Genomic DNA, 24,299 nt, shown 5'->3' with positions numbered 1-24,299 from the left:
GAATTTAAACATTTGAAAAACCTTGTATTATTTCATCAAAGTACTTCATTAATAACAATGATTTTCAAATGATTTAAATGGACATGTTTTTGTCTAACAAATAGTTTAGTCATATATTGAGGTTATTCAGTCACTTCAGTCATATCTGACTTTTTGTAACTTTGTTTTCAGGTTTTCTTGACAAAGATAGTGGAGTAGTTTGTCACTTCCTTTTCCAGGTCATTAGGGTTAAGTGACTTGTTCAGGATCACATAGCCTAGTAAGTATCTCAGGCCAGATTTGAACTCATGAAGATGTCTTCCTGATTCCAGTACACTGTCTACTGCACAAATGTCATTTCCAACCTTGACAAATCTTTGATCTTTAAAAGTTTTGAGTATGACTAGTGAAAATGAGGGAATAAACTAAGAAAACAGACATGTCATGCTAGCTACAATATGATGACTTGATTGCTCCTTAATTTGCTATTTACATCATTGTTGTCAGTATCTCATAATTGAGCTCCTATTAACAGAAATCATTCACACTTTATTAAAAGTATCTGTAAAACTCATTTTCATTAAATTTGTGACATCTGCGTTTTTCTCTGCTGGGCCTGCCTTAGTACCTCAAACAATCACAATGAGGCACATTATACATCTGCCATCTTTTATAATCTAAACTGCCGCAAGAAGGAACAATGCATTTATATTTTATAATGAAAAGAAAGTCTCTGAATACCAAATAGTAGACACAAAAGATTATCATCGGATTTGCTAGGCTTGGGTTGTCAGACATTAAATTTTTTAGCAGCCACTTCTGATGAATTATTGATGTTCTCGCCATTTAGAAAATGGATCACATCACTAAAGTAATTAGCACCCTGCCATTTCTGCCTATCATATTTAATGTGTCAAGAGAGAGCTTAGCATTAAACTATTAAAAAAAAACTGAATCATGAGTTTTGTTTGTACTCAGACACTCAACTGAGGATACTGTCTAGCACCTAAGGTTAGTGGGCAACAAGTTTAAGTTCCTAAAATCACATGGACATCCATTTCCTTGTACAGGCATTTCCTTGGGAGAGATAATAGTAATAAAATAGCACATTCCCAAATTGCCAATATTCTTTATTTCTGGCATATCACAATTGTATCCAGTGAGGTATAAGAGGCTACTTATAAGATTTAATGTTAAATATATCAAACTTCATCGCCAAAAAATATTTCATGTTATCTTTATTTATTTTACTATGAATTTTCATCATTGTTCTACCATTCCATGCATTACAATCATTTTAATTGAGATTCTAGTTGTGATGGTTCAAAATTCTATGTGTCTCAGAAAACTTCTGAATTCCTTTGTCATGGTCAGGTTATGATCTTTTGATAAAGAAAGAGGGTTTTCACAGTGGGAATTCCCCTCAAACTGAACAAATAATAACAGTTCACTTGCTTTTTAGTCTTTAAACACAGTTGTTAAGACAAAAACAATGCACGCTAAACCTATCTAACCTCTCTGTAATCTGAACTAGACAAATCAGCTCAGAAATGCCCCTTTTCTTAGGGAAAAATACTTTGGTGCCAGAGAGTATAGATATTTTGTGATGATTAAGCTAGGGCTGCTTTTTCATCATGATAATTAGCTTTTTGAACTTGACATAGAAAACCTTTGAGTTCTTGAAAACTTGAGAATCCCAGTGATTTCCCTGGGAATTCTCTTTCCCATCATTGCATTGAAATTTAAATGGTTAAGTAAGGTCTTAAAATTCTTGAGAACCAGGAGGCACTTGAATTGGTTGAGTGCTGCCTAATTGAACTTCAAAGAACTAAGCCTGAGATTTTCAACAAATTGCTTTCCAGTGATTTGGATGACTAGATTAACTGTGAAGTTTAGCTTCGAGTGCAGAAGTCTTGGTGGTAGAGTCTTAAATGCAAAATCAGTTTCCCAGAAGCAAGAGACAACCTAATACAACTTCACCTTGCTATTTCTCCTATTTCCTACTATCTTTGGAGAATAGATTTGTATTTACAAAATGAAGAAAACAACAGTTTCCCTAACCTCGTTTACACTTACATCCCCCACCATATACACCTTTAGTCCTGAGTCATTGAACTAGAAGCTCAAAAATTAGCTGATAAGTCATTTATGAAAAGACATTTATAACATGTCTAACAGCACAGAAATGGCACAGAAGCTTAACAGCAATTTCTAATATTTGTATTGTATTTAAAGATTTGCAAAACATTATTGATAGATATAGATAGATTGATAGATAGATAGATGAATAGATAGATAGATATAGATAGATAGACACACAATATAATCTTATCCTTACAACAATCCACAGACGTAAATTCTGTTATTTCACTGATAAAATAATTCAGGCAGACAGAAGTTAAGTAATTTGCCTAGAGTCTCATAGCTACTGTCTTTGGCAAGCCTTGAAGACAGGCTCAGAATTCCATTAATTGTGCCACCTTATATCCTTAAGAAAACAGGTTACCTTATTTAATACCAAGAAAGATTACCTTACACATTACTTTCCCATGAGAATTATGATCAAAGTCAAACAAAATTTAGCACAGTGGATGAAACATAGTAGGTTCTTAATAAATGTTTTATTGATCAGTTGAAAATTGATGACCACAAGACTGAAGAGGGTATTTTGACAACATGAAAGTAATGAAAAAAAAAAATGGAATAGCAAACATTCATAAGAATGAATTCATATTAAAAGTTGAACATTATTTGATTGCCTACAGAAAGGTTAAAGGTAGGGGAATAAACCTGAGATAATTGAGGGATAATCTTTGATCTAGTGATCCAGCTTTTGAGTTAGAGTATTGTGCTGGGTGACAAGGATACAAATAAATTGAACGAAAAAAAAAAAAAACAACTTGCTTGTGAGTTCATATTCTAACAATGAAGACAGCAACTATATCTACAAGCATATACAGAATAAAAATAATGAGGATGAGGGAGTCTTAAGCTAAAACAGGTAATTTCCACTATATATCACATAAGGAAGTCATATGATCTTAAGCTAGGAGAAAATGTACCTTTAGAATCTATCTAATCTGATATTTTTATTTGACACATGAGAAAGCCCTACTTCCAAGAAAAATATAAGGACATATCTGTGATCAGACAGGAAAGGAAAAGCAGAACTAGGGATCAAACTTAGGTCTGTTTATTCTAATTCCTTTACTAATTCGTTTTATTAACCCATGACTATTCCAAAAGTAAAACACCCATCTTGTGAAAATATTCACAATAATCTTACTTATAACTAAAAAAATGGGAGATGACTAATTGTTTGCTCAACAGTTGAGAAAATGGAGTATCTGTGTGTTCAAATGAAATGATCAATATGAAGAATTCAAAGAATATTGGGATATCTGTATGACTTGACAGTGATTTGAAATGAAGAAATTAGAAACAAAAGTATATACACATTTTTCACAATTAGGTAAATTGAGGCAGCTTTAAATGATAAGAAAATTCCAAAAAACCTTTTGTCCCAACTTAAAAAGATTATGACTATCTTTCCAACAGAAAATTGTTAAAGTTTAGCTGACATGTATTTCTAGGAACAAAAATCCTATAATTTTATACTTGATGGGATGGATACATTATGGAAGATTCAACTGTGAATATTTGGTGGTTTTATTGTATATCATGGAAAAAAGAGGAACATATAATGGGTAATATTTAATAAAATAAATAAAACCAAATAAAATAAAAACTTTTCAGTACAAGCATTTACAGTATGGGAATCAGTAAACACGGCAAATCAGAGCTCAACTTATGTATTAATTGTTTAAATTTAATAAGTGATGGAAAAATGTTACTAATGTAAATTTTAAAAAGAAAAGAAAATGTAGCATTAAAAAATCATGCAAAAAAGAAAAATAGATGTAATATATAAGTCAACACTATATGGATAAGTTAGATGTGTAAATTATAGAATAAAGATGGATCACATATCCTTTTTAAGTTTTCTTATTCATGCCTAGTATATACCAGGCACTATATTAAGTGCTGGAAGGAAAGAAGGAAGGAAGGAAGGAAGGAAGGAAGGAAGGAAGGAAGGAAGGAAGGAAGGAAGGAAGGAAGGAAGGAAGGAAGGAAGGAAGGAAGGAAGAAAAGAAGGAAGGAAGGAAGAGAAGGAGGAACAAAATAAGAAAAGAACAGTCCTTGACCTTAAGCAGCTTACAGTGCAATATATCAGAAAAATATTTCCCCTATACAAGGAAATTGTTTTTTCAACTCTTTAATTATTCAATTTTTGTTTTAGTAACATCTCAAATGGAAATAGATTGCAATCAAGGTAAGAATTTTAATTCTTGCTAGACAAGTCTTTCTATAGACTATTTGTAAGAATGGGGGAAAGTTTTTTTTAAATATTCATTTTGTTGAGTAGTGTAACTGCTTAAGGAAATTTGTTGGTTCTTTTCAAAGAATCTCAGAAAAGGAAATAACCTCTGAGAATATCAAATCTGTTCTTGAGCAAGAATCTCTCCATTGAATCCACTGGACAACATTTTCTCAATCTTATTTTGAAAATCTAGACTTTTCTGTTCCTGGACCACTCTAATTCTCCACAATCTTGAAAAGCCCTATAAAATATCTAAGAAATTCTATCTCCTAGTTCTCTCAGTATCCTAGGATGTGGGCCATCTGAGTCAGGTGATTGACTTCATGAAGGACACCTAATTTGTGTAACCTAATCTAAGCATAGTGCAAGATATCTTATATTAAGAAAAGTTCTAGGATAATGAACTAGAATAGAATATTATATACTGTTAATAACTGAAGCCAAGATGATAGGTGAAATTAAGTTCTTGGGTGAAATTAAAGTTCTAATGTGAAGAGAGAATAATAAGGTTCATAGGATACAGAGCTATTATGGTTGCCAAGTTTTATCTATAAATAAAATTAAAGATTTAACTTGAGAAATGGTTAGAATGAGTTGTAAGCCTAAAGGACCACCAGAGCAAGACCAGAGTGATTAGTAAATATTTCACAGTGAACCACAGCATCAAAAACCTACATGGTCTACGTTAATAATCCCAATTATGTTATTCATTGTCGGTAGCATCTGAAATAGAAGAAATCTACAAAAAGCATAAATATTCAAAGGGTTTCAATTATAATTACACAGATTTTGTTGACTTTCTATTTACTGTGTTTATAATAACAGGAAGGGAAAATCAACAAGAATATTCAAAAAAATTTCTGATTTATGAAAATATTTGAGATTGGAAAATGTAATTTCACTTGTTGGCTTTATTTTGTTTGCAGACAATTATTACTTTAAAAATAAAACTACAGACTTCTGGCCAAGATGGCAGCGTGGAGGCAGACAGCTGCTTGAGCTCCGCATTTTCTCTCAGGACTTACTTCATGACAAGCCTCGGAATTAATGCTTGACCGGAAAAGAAACCCACAAATATTCACCAACAGAAGACATCCTTGAAATTCGCCAGAGAGGGTCTGTGTTTGCTCTGGGGAGGGGAGGAACAGATTGGGCGAAGACTGACGGCATGCAGCTCACATAGCTCAGACCAGAGGGGCGAGGGGTGCGATCTCTTACATTACTGTGAAAAGACTTTTACCCCAGTGTGGATATTCCATCTTGGCAGCAAGCCAGGAGCAGTAGAGAGGGTGTAAACACCAGAGGTGAGGAATAAAACCCCAGAAAACTAGCATCTCTCAGGATCCAGACACCCCCACCCCCACCCAGAGTGACTCAGCACATTCTTAGAGCCTTAGAGTGCAGATACAGCTCAGCCATTGCTGTCCTGTTAGTGCCTCACTGCTGTCTCCTACAGTCTGTAGAGAAAGCCCAGTTCTACCATCCACCCCCATCCCCGCAAAAAAAGAGACCAATTGTTTCTCTTGTCAATTTGTTTTCTTCCATTCCCACTCTGACAAAATGAACAAAAATTTTAAAAGGGCTCTAACCATTGACAACTTCTATATGGAGAGAGAGCAGACTTCAAATACTGAGGAGACTAAAAGCAGATTGTCTCCAGAGAATCCACTAAGGGGGATATGATCTGCTCTTCAATACATAAGACTCTCATAGAGGAAATCAAAAAGGTTCTCACAAGAGAGCTAGAAGAGAAATGGGAAAAGGAAAGTAAAGCTTGGCAAGAGAGTCTGGAAAAGTCATCCCACACATTTAAAGACAGAGAGGATAAAGAAATCAAATCATTGAAAAACAAAATTAGTGAAATAGAAAAGGTAAACAACTCCAAAGAAAACAGGATTAGTGAGCTGGAAAAAGAAAACAGCTCTCTAAAAAATAAAATGGATGAAATGGAAAAAAATTCCATAGAAGAAAAAACTCACTTAAAAACTCAATTGGACAATTATAAAAAGATATAAAAAAGTGAGTGAAGAAAATACATCATTGAAAATTAGACTTGAACAAGTAGAAATGAATGGCTCAAGGAGAAACCAAGAAGTAGTCAAGCAAAACCAGAAAAACAAAACAATTGAAAAGAATGTCAAGAACCATATTGGAAAGACAACAGACCTGGAAAACAGATCTAGGAGAGACAATTTGAGGATAATCAGACTCCCTGAAAAATGTGAGGATAAAAAGAGCCTGGACACTATTTTCCAGAAAATTATAAAAGAGAACTGCCCAGACGTTTTAGAAACAGAGGGTAAAATAGACATTGAAAAAATTCACCAATCACCTACTGAAAGGGACCCTAAAATCAAAATGCCAAGACATATAGTGGCCAAGTTCAAGAACCATCAAAGGAAAAAATATTGGAAGCTGCTAGAAAAAAGCAATTCAGATATGGAAGAGACACAATAAAGATAAGCCAGGATCTAGCAGCATCCATATTGAAAGAATGAAGGGCCTGGAATATGATATTCCAAAAGGCTAAGGAACTTGGTATGCAGCCAAGAATAAATTACCCAGCAAAAATGAGCATCGTTTTCCAGGTAAGAAGATGGTCATTTAACAAAATAAATGAATTCCATCTATTCTTGATGAAAAAAACCAGATCTACACAAAATGTTTGATCTTTAAATGCAGAACTCAAGAGACTTCTAAAAAGGTAAAAAGAAATCGTGAGAACTATATTTCTGCCATAAAGATATGTAAAGAACACATGTATAATTTGTCCTAGAAACTAGTGGTGGAAAGGAAATTATATCATAAAAAAGGGTAAAGTGGTGGTACTACATCTCATGCAGAGGCAAAGATAACCTATTATATCTGAGAGAAAGAAAGGAGGGGGATGAACATAATGTGTATCAATAGACATATTCGATTTATGGTGAAACTTCTTCCACTTCATTGAAAAGTGAGAGGGAAGGAGTAAGCTAAGGGGAAGGGAATACAAAAATTGTGAGAAAAAGGGGTAAAATAAGAAGAGGAACTTTAAGGTGGGGGAGGGATACTAAAAAAGGAGGGCTGTGAAAAGCAAGTGGTGTTCACAAGTTTAATACTGGGTAGGGGGGTAAGAGCAAAGGAAAGAAGAAAAGCATAAGCAGGAGTTAACAGGATGGAAAGCAATATAGAATTAGTCATTCTAACCATAAATGTGAATGGAGTAAACTCCCTCATAAAGAGGAAGCAGTTAGCAGATTGGACTAAAAGCCAGAATCCTACTATATGTTGTTTACAGGAAACACACCTGAAACAGGGTGATACATTCAGAATAAAGGTAAAAGAGTGGAGCAGAATCTACTATGCTTCAGGTGAAGCCAAAAAAGCAGGGGTAAGCATCCCCATCTCAGATCAAGCCAAAACAAAAATTGATCTAAGTAAAAGAGATAAAGAAGAGCATTATATCCTGCTAAAGGTTAGCATAGATAATGAGGCAGTATCAATATTAAAAATATATGCACCAAGTGGTGCAGCATCTAAATTCTTAAAAGAGAAATTAAGAGAGCTACAAGAAGAAATAGACAGCAAAACTATAATAGTGGGAGATCTCAACCTTGCACTCTCAGAATTAGATAAATCAAAACATAAAATAAATAAGAAAGAAGTCAAAGAGGTAAATAGAATACTAGAAAAGTTTGATATGATAGATCTTTGTTGAAAGCTAAATGGAGACAGAAAGGAGTACACTTTCTTCTCAGCAGTTCATGGAAGCTATACAAAAATTGATCATATACTAGGGCACAAAAACCTCAAAATCAAATGCAGTAAGGCAGAAATATTAAATGCATCCTTTTCAGACCACAATGCAATGAAAATTACATTTAATAAAAAGCCAGAGGAAAATAGACCAAAAAATATTTGTAAACTAAATAATCTTATACTAAAGAATGATTGGGTAAAACAGCAAATCATAGACATAATTAATAACTTCACCCAAGAAAATGACAATAATGAGACATCATACCAAAATGTGTGGGATACAGCCAAAGCAGTAATATGGGGAAATTTTATATCTCTAGAGGCCTACTTGCATAAAATAGAGAAAGAGAAGGTCAACAAATTGGGCTTACAACTAAAAATGCTAGAAAAGGAATAAATTAAAAACTCCCAAACACAAAAGTAAAAATAAAAGGTGAGATTAATAAAATTGAAAGTAAAAATGCTATTGAATTAATTAATAAAACTAAGATTTGGTTCTTTGAAAAAAAACCAACAAAATAGACAAACCCTTAGTAAACCTGATTAAAAAAGGAAAGAGGAAAAGCAAATTGTTTTGAAAAATGAAAAGGGAGAACTCACCACTAATGAAGAGGAAATTAGAACAATAGTTAGGAGCTACTTTGCTCAACTTTATGCCAACAAATTCGATACCTTAAATGAAATGGAAGAATACCTTCAAAAATATAGCTTGCCCAGATTAACAGAGGAAGAAGTAGTCTAAATAGTTCCATTTCAGAAAAAGAAATAGAACAAGCTATTAACCAACTCCCTAAGAAAAAATCCCCAGGACCAGATGGATTTGCATGTGAATTCTACCAAACATTTAAAGAACAACTAACTCTAATACTATATAAACTATTTGAAAAAATAGGAATTGAAGGAGTCCTACCAAATTCCTTTTATGACACAGACATGTTATGTTACTGATACCTAAACCAGGTAGATTGAAAACTGAGAAAGAAAACTATAGACCAATCTCCTTAATGAATATTGATGCTAAAATCTTAAATAAGATATTAGCAAAAAGATTTCAGAAAATCATCCCCAGGATAATGCATTATGACCAAGTGGGATTTATACCAGGAATGCAGGGATGGTTCAATATTAGGAAAACTATTAGCATAATTGACTATATCAATAACCAAATTAACACAAACCATATGATCATCTCAATAGATGCAGAAAAAGCATTTGATAAAATCCAACATCCATTTCTATTAAAAACACTTGAGAATATAGGAATAAATGGACTATTCCTTAAAATAATAAGGAGCATATATTTAAAACCATCGGTAAACTTCATATGTAATGGCGATAAACTGGAATCTTTCCCAGTAAGATCAGGAGTGAAACAAGGTTGCCCACTATCACCATTACTATTCAATAGTGTACTAGAAATGCTAGCCTTGGCAATAAGAGCCGAGAAAAAGATTCAAGGAATTAGAGTAAGTAATGAGTAAATCAAACTATCACTCTTTGCAGATGACATGATGGTATACTTAGAGAACCCCAAAGACTCTGCTAAAAAGCTATTAGAAATAATTCAGAACTTTAGCAAAGTTGCAGGATACAAAATAAATCCACATAAATCCTCAGCATTTTTATACATCACCAACAAAATGAAACATGAAGAGATACAAAGAGAAATTCCATTCCAAACAAATGTTGAGAGCATAAAATATTTGGGAATTTATCTACCAAAGGAAAGTCAGGAATTATATGAGCAAAATTACAAAACACTTGCCACAAAAATAAAGTCAGATTTAAATAATTGGAAAGACATTCAGTGCTCTTGGATAGGCCGAGCAAATATAATCAAGATGACAATACTCCCTAAACTAATCTATCTATTTGGTGCTATACCAATCAGACTTCCAAGAAACTATTTTAATGACCTAGAACAAATAACAACAAAATTCATATGGAAGAACAAAAGGTCAAGAATTTTGAGGGAAATAATGAAAAAATTTAAATGAAGGAGGCCTAGCTGTACCTGACCTAGAACTATATTATAAAGCAGCAGTCACCAAAACCATTTGGTATTGGCTAAGAAGTAGACTAGTTGATCAGTGGAATAGGTTAGATTCACAAGGCAAGATAGTGAATAAAAATAGCAATCTAGAGTTTGACAAATCCAAAGATGCCAACTTTTGGGATAAGAATTCATTATTTGACAAAAACTGCTGGGAAAACTGGAAATTAGTATGGCAGAAACTAGGCATGGACCCACATTTAACACCACAGACTAAGATAAGATCAAAATGGGTCCATGATTTAGGCATAAAGAACGAAATCATAAATAAATTTGAAGAACATAGGATAGTTTACTCCTCAGACTTGTGGAGGAGTAAGGAATTTGTGACCAAAGGAGAACTAGAGATCATTATTGATCACAAAATAAAACATTTTGATTACATAAATTAAAAAGTTTTTGTACAAACAAACTAATGCAAACAAGAGTAGAATGGAGTAACAAATTGGGAAAACATTTTTACAGTTAAAGGTTCTGATAAAGGCCTCATCTCTAAAATATATAGAGAATTGACTTTAATTTATAAGAAATCAAGCCATTCTCCAATTGATAAATGATCAAAGGATATGAACAATTTTCAGATGATGAAATTGAAACTATTTCCACTCATATGAGAGTGTTCCAAATCACTTTTGATGAGAGAAATGCAAATTAAAACAACTCTGAGATACCACTACACACCTGTCAGATTGGCTAAGATGACAGGAACAAATAATAATGAATGTTGGAGGGGATGTGGGAAAACTGGGACACTGATGCATTGTTGGTGGAGTTGTGAAAGAATCCAACCATTCTGGAGAGCAATCTGGAATTATGCCCCAAAAGTTATCAAACTGTATATACCCTTTAACCCAGCAGTGTGACTACTGGGCTTATATCCCAAGGAAATACTATAGAAGGAAAAGGGACCTGTATGTACCAACATGTTTGTGACAGCCCTATTTGTAGAGGCTAGAAACTGGAAAATGAATGGATATCCATGAATTGGAGAATGGTTGGGTAAATTATGGTATATGAATGTTATGGAATATTATTGTTCTGTAAGAAATGACCAACAGGAGGAATACAGTGAGGCTTGGAGAGACTTACATCAACTGATGCTGAATGAAACAAGCCGAATTAGGAGATATTATACACTTCAACAATGATACTGTATGAGGATGTATTCTGATGGAAGTGGATATCTTCAACATAGAGAAGAGCTAATCCAATTCCAATTGATCAATGATGGACAGAATCAGCTACACCCAGAAAAGGAACACTGGGAAATGAGTGTAAACTGTTAGCATTTTTTGTTTTTCTCCCCAGATTATTTTTACCTTCTGAATCCAATTCTTCCTTTGCAACAACAACAACAACAAAATTCGGTTCTGCACACATATATTGTACCTAGGATATACTATAACATATTTAATATGTATGGGAATGCCTGCCATCTAGGGGAGGGGGTGGAGGGAAGGAGGGGAAAAATTCGGAACAGAAGGGAGTACAAGGGAAAATGTAAAAAAAATTACCTATGCATATGCACTGTCAAAAAAATGTTATAATTATAAAATACATACATAAATTAATTAATTAAATTAAATAAATAAATCTACATATATATTAAAATTGAGAAAGCATACATTGAGGAAATATTTTATCTATTGGATATTTTTTAAAAGAATCTATAGGAAAATGTCATTCATATGTTCAATGGAAATTTTATTTTCTCATGAGTAAAAGAAAATTTTATAAACATCTCACTTACAAACTATAACTATTAGTGAAATGTAAAAGAAGGTAATTGGGTGCAAAAAATATATAAAATAATTATAAACTGAAAAGGAATTAGGTGTTTTATTTTGTTTTATGAAAAGGGATCAAATACTTCTGCATAACCAATAACAAAGTGTATAATGAATAGATTCCTCCATTCTTCTGACCACCTTGATCAGTAAAAGAGAAGAATCAAGAGATTCTCATTTTACAGGACATACCTGGTCAATCAATAATGAATCTACAATATTTTGAATATCTGCTAGCCACAGTGACAGGTGCTGGAATATCTGTAAAATGAATGAAACAACTCCTATTTGCCTGGAACTTCTTTAAAAAGACAAAAGTTACATATATAAGCATGATCAAAACAAATATAAAGAAAGTAAAGAAGTCCTGAGCTGAGGCAGATAATTTCTCCTTAGTTTACACAGTCTTTAACAAGATCCCATGATCTGGAACAGAAATAAAGAAGTAGCTACCTTTAGAATTGATTTAATCCAGTATCTTTATTTCACAGAAGAGGAAGCCAAATCCTCCAAAAGTAGTCACTGGCCCATAATAATATAGCTAATAAATAATAGAGTTGAAATTCAACACAGGTCTTCTTATTCTAAATCCTTTCTTCTGACTACCTCATTTCACAGTCTTTTTTGCACTTTGGAATCATAGTAGAGTTTGCATTGCAGCCATAATTTTCCTCTTGCCATCACAAATCTAGAGTTGAGAATGATAGCACCACATTTGAAGTACAGGAGGTCACCTGAACCAAAAATCAGACAGAAACATTCTTCAAAAGTATAACAAGGTAATGGGATTTCAGTTTTTAGCAATGCAACTCACCATACAGATTAGCTGAATGGAAATTTTGCCCTAAGTGCCAAGATTAAGGGTATGCTTCCACTTTCAACTATTCAGATTACTTTCTCCATATCTTGAGGTCCTCTTCCAATCTGTAGCATTCTATTTCCTTGCCCAACTCCTCCCCCAAGGTATTTTTTCTTGTTACCCATCTTTCTCCCATAACACATGCAAAAGGGATATTGAGGAAACCCTATTTCTCTTTAATTATGTAACCATCAGAAGCTGGATGTTTCTCTTTTTCTATACTGCACACACAAAAATAATGCTCTCCTGCTCTGGTTTGACCATCTTCAATGCTGCTATCACCCCTTCCACTCATCAGGTTCTCCTCCATGAAAATGCCACCCACCTCCAAACTATTTTTGCCCCAGGTGAATGACTTTCTAGTCAAAATTTTTATGTTGCTTACAGATTCTCAGCTTCTATAAAGTAAGGAATTTGCAAATCTACTGAGAACCCCCTCAAATCCGTCATTAAGAAATATGGAAACTTGGGGAATAAGTTGTATCATTGTTTATTCACACATAGAATAAAATATGAAATGGCAATATCATTGTGAAAATGCAAATATTCAAATATTCCCACAAATTGTTTTTAAATAATATTTTCAAAGCAATTGTGTCTTTACCTTGCCCTCCATGTAGTACCTGTGCTTTTTATTCAAATTAGCTATATTTTATGGTTAGATGAAACCTAATTCCTTAAAAACGCTTTGTGATACTTTGAGATGAGAAGTGCAGCTGAAATGGAAGTTGATGGACCAGGTTTGCTGCCTTCATGCTTTTATGGGAATATTATACGAGCAATAGAGAATGACATAGGATGCAAGTACAGCCTGATGATCTCATTATACAATATTAGCATTCTGAATGCTAAGTACAGGAGGTCACCTGAACCAAAAATCAGACAGAAAGATTTTAAGTAGTGCAGTCGCTAATGAAAATCCTCTGTTTTTAATTGCAGCAAGAAACTTAAGTTGAAATGATGGTAATATTATTATTCTTTCCTGAGCATCATTGAACACTTTATGGCAATGAACCTCCCACTGTACATTGGTGCTTTCTTTGGAAATTCATTCTTTGGGATCCATAAAGCATATGGAATCAGTAATGTGCAACTCAATTATGTGTGTAGTGTTTGGATTCTTTTTTCTAAATATGGTTAAAATTGTGGCAATTTAGAAATTGTTATCTTTTATTTCTATTGAAGGAATATAGTAAATGATGTTTCACATTGGTTTTATATATTCATCTCTAGATTATGGGTTGAGGACTTACAGATAAGGACAGATAAAAAAAAGCTAATCTATTTAATTCAAATAATATATATTTGTTGTCTATTGTAAATGAAATAGAAATAAATTAGAAGCTTAAGTCCCTGCCTTCAAGAAACTGAGCATCTATTTGGGAAGATGGGATCAATAAATCAATAGAATTAGAAACAAAATGTTGGATTTGCAATCTGAGGAATGGTGTCTAAACCATACTTCTTTTGTTTATCTACCCATAACAAGATTGGACAAAGTCACTCACTGTCTCTGAGACTCAGATTCTTTATCTTTAAATTGAGGGGATTGGTCAAGTCCTCTTAGAGATCATCTTTGATCTTATTATCCTGTGTTCCTGATCAATGTTTGTTAATTGGATGCTTAATTCATGAAATATGTCCATAAAAATAACTAGTAATTTAAGACTAAGTGTCAAATACATGCTTTTGACCCTAAATTCATAATAGTAAAATTATTGTTCCATGAATAAGACTAATCAGGGAAGGCTTCACTTCACTTAGAAAGTAGTATTTTATTTGCTTATTCAAAGATGAATAAAAATTAGTTTCTCTGAAATTAGAAAATAGACAATTCCAAACTAGAATAATAACATTAAGAAAGGCTCAGAGGGGAAAGATGCAGTACATTTGGAAGGCAGTAAGCTGTAAAGATTCTTTCTGGCTCAGAATGGAGTTAAAGTTGGAAAGATATATTGGAATGAAAATATAGAGAACCTTTGATGTGAGCCTGTTTGAAATCTACACTCCTCCACAAGTCAGTAGACACCCAAATCTTTTATAAGACACACTGGTATGACTTTAAGATATAAATGATCAACCAATCAGAGGGTAGTAATTTGAGTCAAGTACCCTGCAAAAGTCTAACACAAGACTTGCCTCCATAACTACACTTTACCATACAAGCAGGCTTACATTTCATCCATTATCCTCTAGGATTTTCTTACTTCCACCAATCTGCAGTATGGAAGCCACAAAGCCCCTCCCTTATGTAAGAGCTATCAGCTCCTCAAAAATAATTGTAACCTAATCTATACCTAAAATCTACAATAGTTATTCGAGTCCCATTAAGAAAACAGTCCCAAATTCAACAGTTAGAGTTACAAAGAGAAATTCCATTTAAAGTAACTACCAATAGTATAAAATATTTAGGAATCTATCTGACAAGGGAAAATCAGAAACTATATGAGCAAAACTACAAAACACTTTCCACACAAATTAAGTCTGATCTAACCAAATGGAAAAATATTAAATGCTCTTGGATAGGGCAAGCAAATATAATAAAAATGACAATTCTACCTAAACTAATTTATTTATTTAGTGCTATGCCAATCAGACTCCCAAGAAACTATTTTAGTGACCTAGAAAAAATAACAACATTCATGTGGAAAAACAAAAGGTCAAGAATTTCAAGGGAATTAATGAAAAAAAAAAAAAAAAACAATTGAAGGTGGCCTAGCTGTACTAGATCTAAAATTATATTATAAAGCAGCAGTTACCAAAACCATTTGGTATTGGCTAAGAAATAGATTAGTTGATCAGTGGAATAGATTAGGTTCAAAGGACAAAACAGTCAATAACTTTAATGATCTAGTGACAAACCCAAAGACCCCAGCTTTCTTAGATAAGGACTCACTGTTTGACAAAAATTGCTGGGAAAATTGGAAATTAAAATGGCAGAAACTAGGCATTGACCCACACTTAACACCATATACCAAGATAAGGTCAAAATGGATTCATGATCTAGGCATAAAGAATGAGATTATAAATAAATTAGAAGAATATAGGATAGTTTACCTCTCAGATCTGTGGAAGAGGAAGGAATTTTTGACCAAAGAAGAACAAGAGATCATTATTGATCACAAAATAGAAAATTTGGATTATATCAATTTGAAAAGTTTTTATACAAACAAAACTAATGTGGATAAGATTAGAAGGGAAGCAATAAACTGGGAAAACATCTTTACAGTCAAAGATTCTGATAAAGACCTCATTTCCAAAATATGTAGAGAATTGACTCTAATTTATAAGAAATCAAGCCATTCTCCAATTGATAAATAGTCACAGGATATGAACAGACAATTCTCAGACGAAAAAATTGAAACTCTTTCTAGTCATATGAAAAGGTGCTCCAAGTCATTATTAATCAGAGAAATGCAAGTTAAGATAACACTGAGATACCACTACACACCTGTCAGATTGGCTAGAATGACACGGAAAGATAATGAGGAATGTTGGAGAGAATGTGGGAAAACAGGGACACTGATACATTGTTGGTGGAATTGTGAATACATCCAGCCATTCTGGAGAGCAATTTGGAACTATGCTCAAAAAGTTATCAAACTGTGCATATCCTTTGATCCAGCAGTGTTACTACTGGGCTTATATCCCAAAGAAATCTTAAAGAAGGGAAAGGGACCTGTATGTGCAAGAATGTTTGTGGCAGCCCTCTTTGTAGAAACTGGAAACAGAATGGATGCCCATCAATTGGAGAATAGCTGAATAAATTGTGGTATATGAATATTATGGAATATTATTGTTCTGTAAGAAATAACCAACAGAATGATTTCAGAAAGGCCTGGAAAGACTTAATTAACTGATGCTGAGTGAAATGAGCAGGACCAGGAGATCATTATATACTTCAACAGCAGTACTATATGATGATCAATTCTGATGGACGTGGCCATCTTCAACAATCAGATGAACCAAATCAGTTCCAATATAGCAGTAATGAACTGAACCAGTTACACCCAGCGAAAGAACTCTGGGAGATGACTATGTACCACTACATAAAATTCCTAATCCCCCCATTTTTTTCTGCCTGCATTTTTTATTTCCTTCACAGGCTAATTGTACACTAATTCAAAGTCCAGTTATTTTTGTACAGCAAAATAACTGTTTGGAAATGTATTGTATTTAATTTATACTTATACTTATACATATGTAACATATATTGGTCAACCTGGGGGAAGGGTGGGGAAGGAGGGGAAAAATTGGAACAAAAGACTTGGCAATTGTTAATGCTATAAAATCACCCATGCATATATCTTGTAAATAAAAAGCTAAGAAAAAGAAAAGAAAACAAAACAAAACAAAACAAAACAAAACAAAAGAAAACAGTCCCATGCCTACAGACTGCCCTCTAAATAATCTTTGGACTATTATCAGGTATTCTTAGCAAGGAGGGCACCAGGCTCTTGGTTAATAGTTTGTGAGTAAGAGCCCACCTATCCCATCTTTTGGACAGAATAGACTTCACAGTAACATATACATATAATTTATAAAAAAAAAAAAAAAGTGAACATATGCATATTGGATCTATAGTACACATATTCATAGGCATGTATAATTTATGAATAAATGAATATACATATATTGAAAGTACTATTAACATTTTTAATTGATTGGAGAATAGCCCCAAAAAGTGTGTAGGACATGGTTCTAGCTAAAGAGAAATGAAGTGGGTTCAAATACCAACTATTAATAACATCAAAAAGCAAATAATGAAAGCAATATGTCTGAGTCTGACTGAAGTAAACTGAAATATATGTAATCATTTGGATGACAGAGAACTTGATAGCTGAGGCAAGATCACAATGAATAAAACTGTGACAAGTTACACTGGAAGCATTTTCTGAGGCATTTCCAAACTAAGTCATCTAGAAAATTTGAAGAGCAAATATTAGAGTTCTTTTAACTGACAGGATTTTTCTTTTCTAAGTTGTATAATTATCTTGCAAAACCTTCAAAAAACTACCATATTTTACAATTCTATTTACTAATTATAGATAAAATGAGTTTTAGATCTACTGGAAACAATTCACAGCTTTAGCAAAGTTGCAGGATATAAAATAAACCCACACAAATCATCATCATTTCTATGTATTTCTGACAAAGCCCATCAGTGAGCGAGAGAGAAATTCCATTTACATTTACCGTAGACAAAATAAAACACTTGGGGGTCTACCTGCCAAGACAAACTCAAGAACTGTTTGAACACAATTACAAAACACTTCTCACATAAATAAAGTCAGATCTAAATAATTGGAAGAATGTCAATTGTTCATGGCTAGGCCATGACAATTCTGCCTAAATTGATCTACTTATTCAGTGTTGTACCAATGAACCTGCCAAAACATTATTTTATAGAACTAGAAAAATAATAATAAAATTCATTGGGAAGAACAAAAGGTCAAGAATATCAAGGGAATTAATGAAAATAAATACAAATAATGGTGGCCTAGAAGTAACAATCTTTTTTTTTTTTTTTTACTTAATAATTTTTATTATATATATATATATATATTTTATAATATTATCCCTTGTATTCATTTTTCCAAATTATCCCCCCTCCCTCTATTCCCTCCCCCCGATGACAGGCAATCCCATACATTTTACATGTGTTACAATATAGTCTAGATACAATACAAGTGTGTGAATATCATTTTCTTGTTGCACAATAAACATTAGATTCCGAAGGTACATGCAACCTGGGCAGACAGATATTAGTGCTAACAATTTACATTCACTTCCCAGTGTTTCTTCTCTGGGTGTAGCTACCTCTGTCCATCATTGATCAACTGGAAGTGAGTTGGTTTTTCTTTATGTTGAAGATTTCCACTTCCATCAGAATACATCCTCATACAGCATTGTTGCTGAAGTGTACAGCGATCTTCTGGTTCTGCTCGTTTCACTCAGCATCAGTTGGTTTAAGTCTCTCCAGGCCTCTCTGTATTCCTCCTGCTGGTCATTTCTTACAGAGCAATAATATTCCATAACCTTCATATACCACAATTTACCCAACCATTCTCCAACTGATGGACATCCATTCATCTTCCAGTTTCTAGCTACTACAAAAAGAGCTGCCACAAACATTTTGGCACATATATGTCTCTTTCCGCTCTTTAGTATTTCTTTGGGATATAAGCCCAGTAGTAGCACTGCTGGGTCAAAGGGTATGCACAGTTTGATAACTTTTTGGGCATAATTCCAGATTGCTCTCCAGAATGGCTGGATTCTTTCACAACTCCACCAGCAATGTATTAGTGTCCCAGTTTTCCCACATCCCCTCCAACATTCATCATTATTTGTTCCTGTCATCTTAGCCAATCTGACAGATGTGTAGTGGTATCTCAGAGTTGTCTTAATTTGCATTTCTCTGATCAATAGTGATTTGGAACACTCTTTCATGTGAGTGGATATAGTTTCAATTTCTTCCTCTGAGAATTGTCTGTTCATATCCTTTGACCATTTATCAATTGGAGAATGGTTCGGTTTCTTATAAATTAGGGTCAGTTCTCTATATATTTTGGAAATGAGACCTTTGTCAGAACCTTTGTTTTTAAAAATATTTTCCCAATTTGTTACTTCCCTTCTAATCTTGTTTGCATTAGTATTATTTGTACAGAAACTTTTTAGTTTGATGTAATCAAAATCTTCTATTTTGTGATCAATAATGATCTCTAATTCTCCTCTGGTCATAAATTCCTTCCTCCTCCACAGGTCTGAGATGTAGACTATTCTCTGTTCCTCTAATCTATTTATTATCTCCCTCTTTATGCCTAAATCATGGACCCATTTTGATCTTATCTTGGTATATGGTGTTAAGTGTGGATCCATATCTAATTTCTGCCATACTAATTTCCAGTTTTCCCAACAGTTTTTCCGAATAATGAATTTTTATCCCTAATGTTGGTATCTTTGGGTTTGTCAAAGATTAGGTTGCTATAGTTGTACCCTTTTTTGTCCTTTGTATCTAATCTGTTCCACTGATCTACCGGTCTATTTCTTAGCCAATACCAAATGGTTTTGGTGACTGCTGCTATATAATATAGCTTTAGATCAGGTACACTTAGACCACCTTCCTCTGAGTTTTTTTTCATTAGTTCCCTAGAAGTAACAATCTTAAAATTATATTATAAAAGCAGTCATCAAAACCATTTGGTACTGGCTGAGAAATAGAGTGGTGGAACAGTGGAATAAATTAGATACATATGACACAATAATCAAGGACTACAGCAATCTAGTATTCGATAAGCTCCAATTTCTGGAATAAGAACTCAGTATTTAACAAAAAATTTCTGGGAAAACTGGAAAATAATTTGTGAAAATCTCAGCATAGATTTACACTTCATACCCCCATACCAAAGTAAGATAAAAACAGATACATGATTTGGGCATAAAGGATGATAATATAAAAAAAATTAGGGAAACAAGGAATAATTTACCTATCAGATCTTTGGAGAAGTGAGGAATTAATGACCATAGAAGAACTAGATAACACTATGAAAGGCTAAATGGACAACTTCGATTCATTAAATTGAAAAGGTTTTATACAAACACACCCAACAGAAACAAGATTAAAAGGGAAGTACAAAGCTGAGAAAAAAAAAATCTTTAGTCAGTATTTCTGATAAAGATCTGTTTCTTAAGTATATAAAGAACTGTGTCAAATTTATAAGAACACAAGTCATTCCCCAATTGATTACTGGTCAAAGGATATGAGCAGATAATTTTCATATGAAGAAATTAAATATATTTATAGTTGTATGAAAAAAAAATTCTCTAAATCACCATGGATTAGAGAATTAGAAATTAAAACAATTCTGAGATATCACTTCACATCTCTCAGATTGGGTAAAATGAAAAGAAAAGGTAATGATAAATGTAGGAGGGAATGTGGGAAAACTGGGACACCACTGCATTGTTGTAAAATGCTCCAACCATTCTGGAGAGCAATCTGGAACTATGCTGATTTTACAAAGACTTGGAAAGATTTGCATGAACTGATGCTGAGTGAAACAAGCAAAATTATAAATATATTGTATACAAGAATGTGTGATGATGAACTATTGAAGAAATGGATTCTTCTCAATGGTTTAGTGATCCAAATAATTCCAATAGGACAGAAAATGCCATTTACATCCAGAAAAAGAATTAAGGAGAGTGAATGTAAGTCAACTCATACTATGTTCACTTTTTTTCATCTCTCCCATGATTTTTCTCCTTTCTCTGACTTTTCTCTCTCAACATGATTCATAAAGTAATGTGTGTTAAGAATAAATAAAATAAAAAATAAATTACTTTGTCAAATACAATATTTCTTTCTTTTTTTTTTTTTACTTCTGTAAATTTTTGTCAAACTAAACAAGCCTAATCAAGGTTATAACATGTACAAGAGATAAATATCAATGATTAATGAAAATTTAGTCCTTAAAGTGCAGTCAAAAATGATTAACAGAATTTCCAAGGTATGTTCTCTCTGAAAGTTTAAAGTGCTATATTGTATTTGTCCAAATGCTGGTATATGGACCTTTTAATTAATAAGAAAGAAAGGAAAATACAGTTTGGTGCTTTTCCATTGTTGTCAGAATGCACAATTTTTGTCAAACTAGACATATTTAAAAGCAGTCTTTAACATCAAAGGTAAAGTAATTCACAGTCATGTCTCCTTAGTTATAAGAAGCTTGAATTATGGATAAAGGACAGAGTAAAAAAAGATCTCAGAGCCCATTGAATCCAATATTTTGGTTGAAAAGAGTAAGTCTAGAGAGTTCTGAAGGAAAGGTTTTTGTTTACTTTTAAAACTGAATAGCTCTTAATTTAGACTAGTTGCACAGCCCCAAATTTTGCCACAAAATCATTTCATACACAATTTTACTTCACATTATGCAATATAGACCTAGGCCTAAATAACTGTAGCCAAACCAACTGCTCTAAAATTCATCCTTAGTCTACCTCTATTAAATTTATACTCCACCACCCAAATCAAAACAACAAAACAATTTTCACAGGCAGAGAAATCAAGGAATTCTCAATACAAATAGAACCAACTACCTAACTTTAGATTTATGATTGAAGAAATACATGATATATTGTTATTTGCCTTTTTAAAATATTGTTATCTATCTCTGTTTAAGAAGCTTAAACTGAGTTCTTAAATGATATGTCTATAGATCAAAAAAAAAAAAAAAAAAAAAAAAGCACATGGCAAAACCTGATCACCCACTAAAAAATAAAAAAACCCTTCATCATCTTCTTTCCATTCACCCACTGAATAACTCAGTAGAGTTGTTGCTTATCATTTATTTTTGTGATCAAAGTTCTTCCATTTTCATTTTGTAGTTTGCTCTAGACATACCTATCTTTGAATATAAGTAAAACAATGTATGAATTTTTTTCTTTTTTTCTTTTTTCTTTTTGTTTTTTTGTTTTGTTTTGTTTTGTTTTGTTTTGTTTAATTCTTATTTAATGTGAAATGACTAAATGCCCCAAGAAAATAAAACTTCACTTTGGAGTCACTCCTTACACAAGGTATCTCCCATGCACAATTAAGGTACAGCTGTTAACTACCAGGATAACCATTGAATGATCCACTGGGTAGTTACATCAACTGAAGTATAAATCTGGGAGATTATTTAATTTGTTTCCAGTCTCTTGGAAGTCATCCAAAATGAGCCTGAAAGTAGAAATAAATAAACAAAAAATATGGAGCAAATATTTAAATCAAGGCACTCAAAATCCTGCTTATAGATAACATTAAACTAATTATATTAGCTAAGACTCTACAAAGTATCCTCAGGGAAACTCATAACAATGAGAAAGAAATTGATCTAACCATCCATTTGAGAAAAACAGAATGGGTAAAAATTTAATATTGTTCTTCTACATGATCATGATGGGCAGTCTATCAAGTTAAACTCTCAATGTGAATATTTATCATCAAGGGTAGTCTATCAAGTTATCCTGTCAATTTGAATATATATAATCAATATGAATATCACTACATAAACATAATGATATTGGCTGAGTTTAAGTAGAATAAGGTAAAATTCTGTCATGTTTAGAAAAATGAAGGGTGCTTTCAATGATCCCAAAACTATTCACAACTATAAAAGTTCTTCTTAGTGCTTCTATTATTATTTGGTTGCTGCTAATATGTGGCTTCAAATTAAAGTCTACCATAATCTCAAATATTGTAGATAAAGTCAAGAGCAAGGGGAAAATTCATGGTAGACATCAATAGACTTTAGCCTATTAATGTTATTATCAGTTAAAATGTGGTATAATAGGAATATATAAATAATTAAATAAAGATTCTTTTAATAAAGAAGTTTTACAACATGAGTGTGACAGTGAGAGACAGACACATAGAGACAGAGAAAAAGAGATGGTACCATTATGTCATGAGTTTGAGAGATGACAAAGGAACATCCTGCATGGTAAATTATTATTCAAGGGGAATTAAAAAGATGAGATGAAATCTATAAGACAGTGGATAGGCTTATCTATATAAAATTAATGGAAAATAATAACAATCATACAAGATGAGAAGACATAGATATTAATACCAATAAATTTACATGCAAGCTAAAATACCCAGATTATTTTTTAAGGAAGTCAAAATTGTTCAGTGCAGACAGAGATTAATAATAAAATGCATTGGTATTAGAATATGTTAGAAAAGTAATAGGAAGCAAATAAGTTGGTTTAGAGAAAAAAAAATGCTTATCATTTCTGAGATGTTCCATAATGTAAAGGTAACTATACTTCTAGTTCTGCCATTAGGGAAGGGACAATATCAGAGCTTTATGCACTTATTGATCTTAAAAAGTAAATGACAGGATCAATGAACTATCCTGTATCAGTGAGGAAGAAAGTTTGGTTGCTCAGGAAAAAATTGTGTAGAAACTTGATGGTATGACTGTTTTTGAGACAGATAATGATACGATCTCATCCATTTTCTCCTAGCTCTTTCCAATGGCCCAAATTACCTTATAGGTATTTTTAATGCATATATGCATATTGTTTCCTCTTATAGAATGTAAGCTTTTCACAATCCCTGCCTGTTTCATTTATATCTTTATAGTTTCATATGTTATCATAGGGTCTGGGAGGTATTTAATAAATGCTAGTTGCTTTTCTAAGGGAAAGGAGTATATTTGTAAGCATGATCAATTAGTCTTTTTTTTTTTTTTAATAAAGTACACTTACATAGAAAATTCAGGCATTTGTAATAGAATCATTGATGTAGAGTTGAAAGCAACCAGACAGATCTCCTGTTTCAACTATTTCATTTTACCTACCAAGAAAACTGAAACTCAAAGACATTTAGTGAGTTGTCCAAAGTCAAATAGGTGGTAAATGTCAGTTAGGATAATACAATTCTTTTAATTACAAAATCAAAAATTACAAAATTACACTCTTTCCCAATATATTATACTGAGTATACCTTATTTATCA

This window comes from Sminthopsis crassicaudata, chromosome 6, assembly GCF_048593235.1.
Source record: "Sminthopsis crassicaudata isolate SCR6 chromosome 6, ASM4859323v1, whole genome shotgun sequence".
Classification (NCBI taxonomy): Eukaryota; Metazoa; Chordata; class Mammalia; order Dasyuromorphia; family Dasyuridae; genus Sminthopsis; species Sminthopsis crassicaudata.
The sequence above is the reverse complement of the archived record's forward strand: the minus strand, read 5'-3'. Positions refer to the sequence as shown.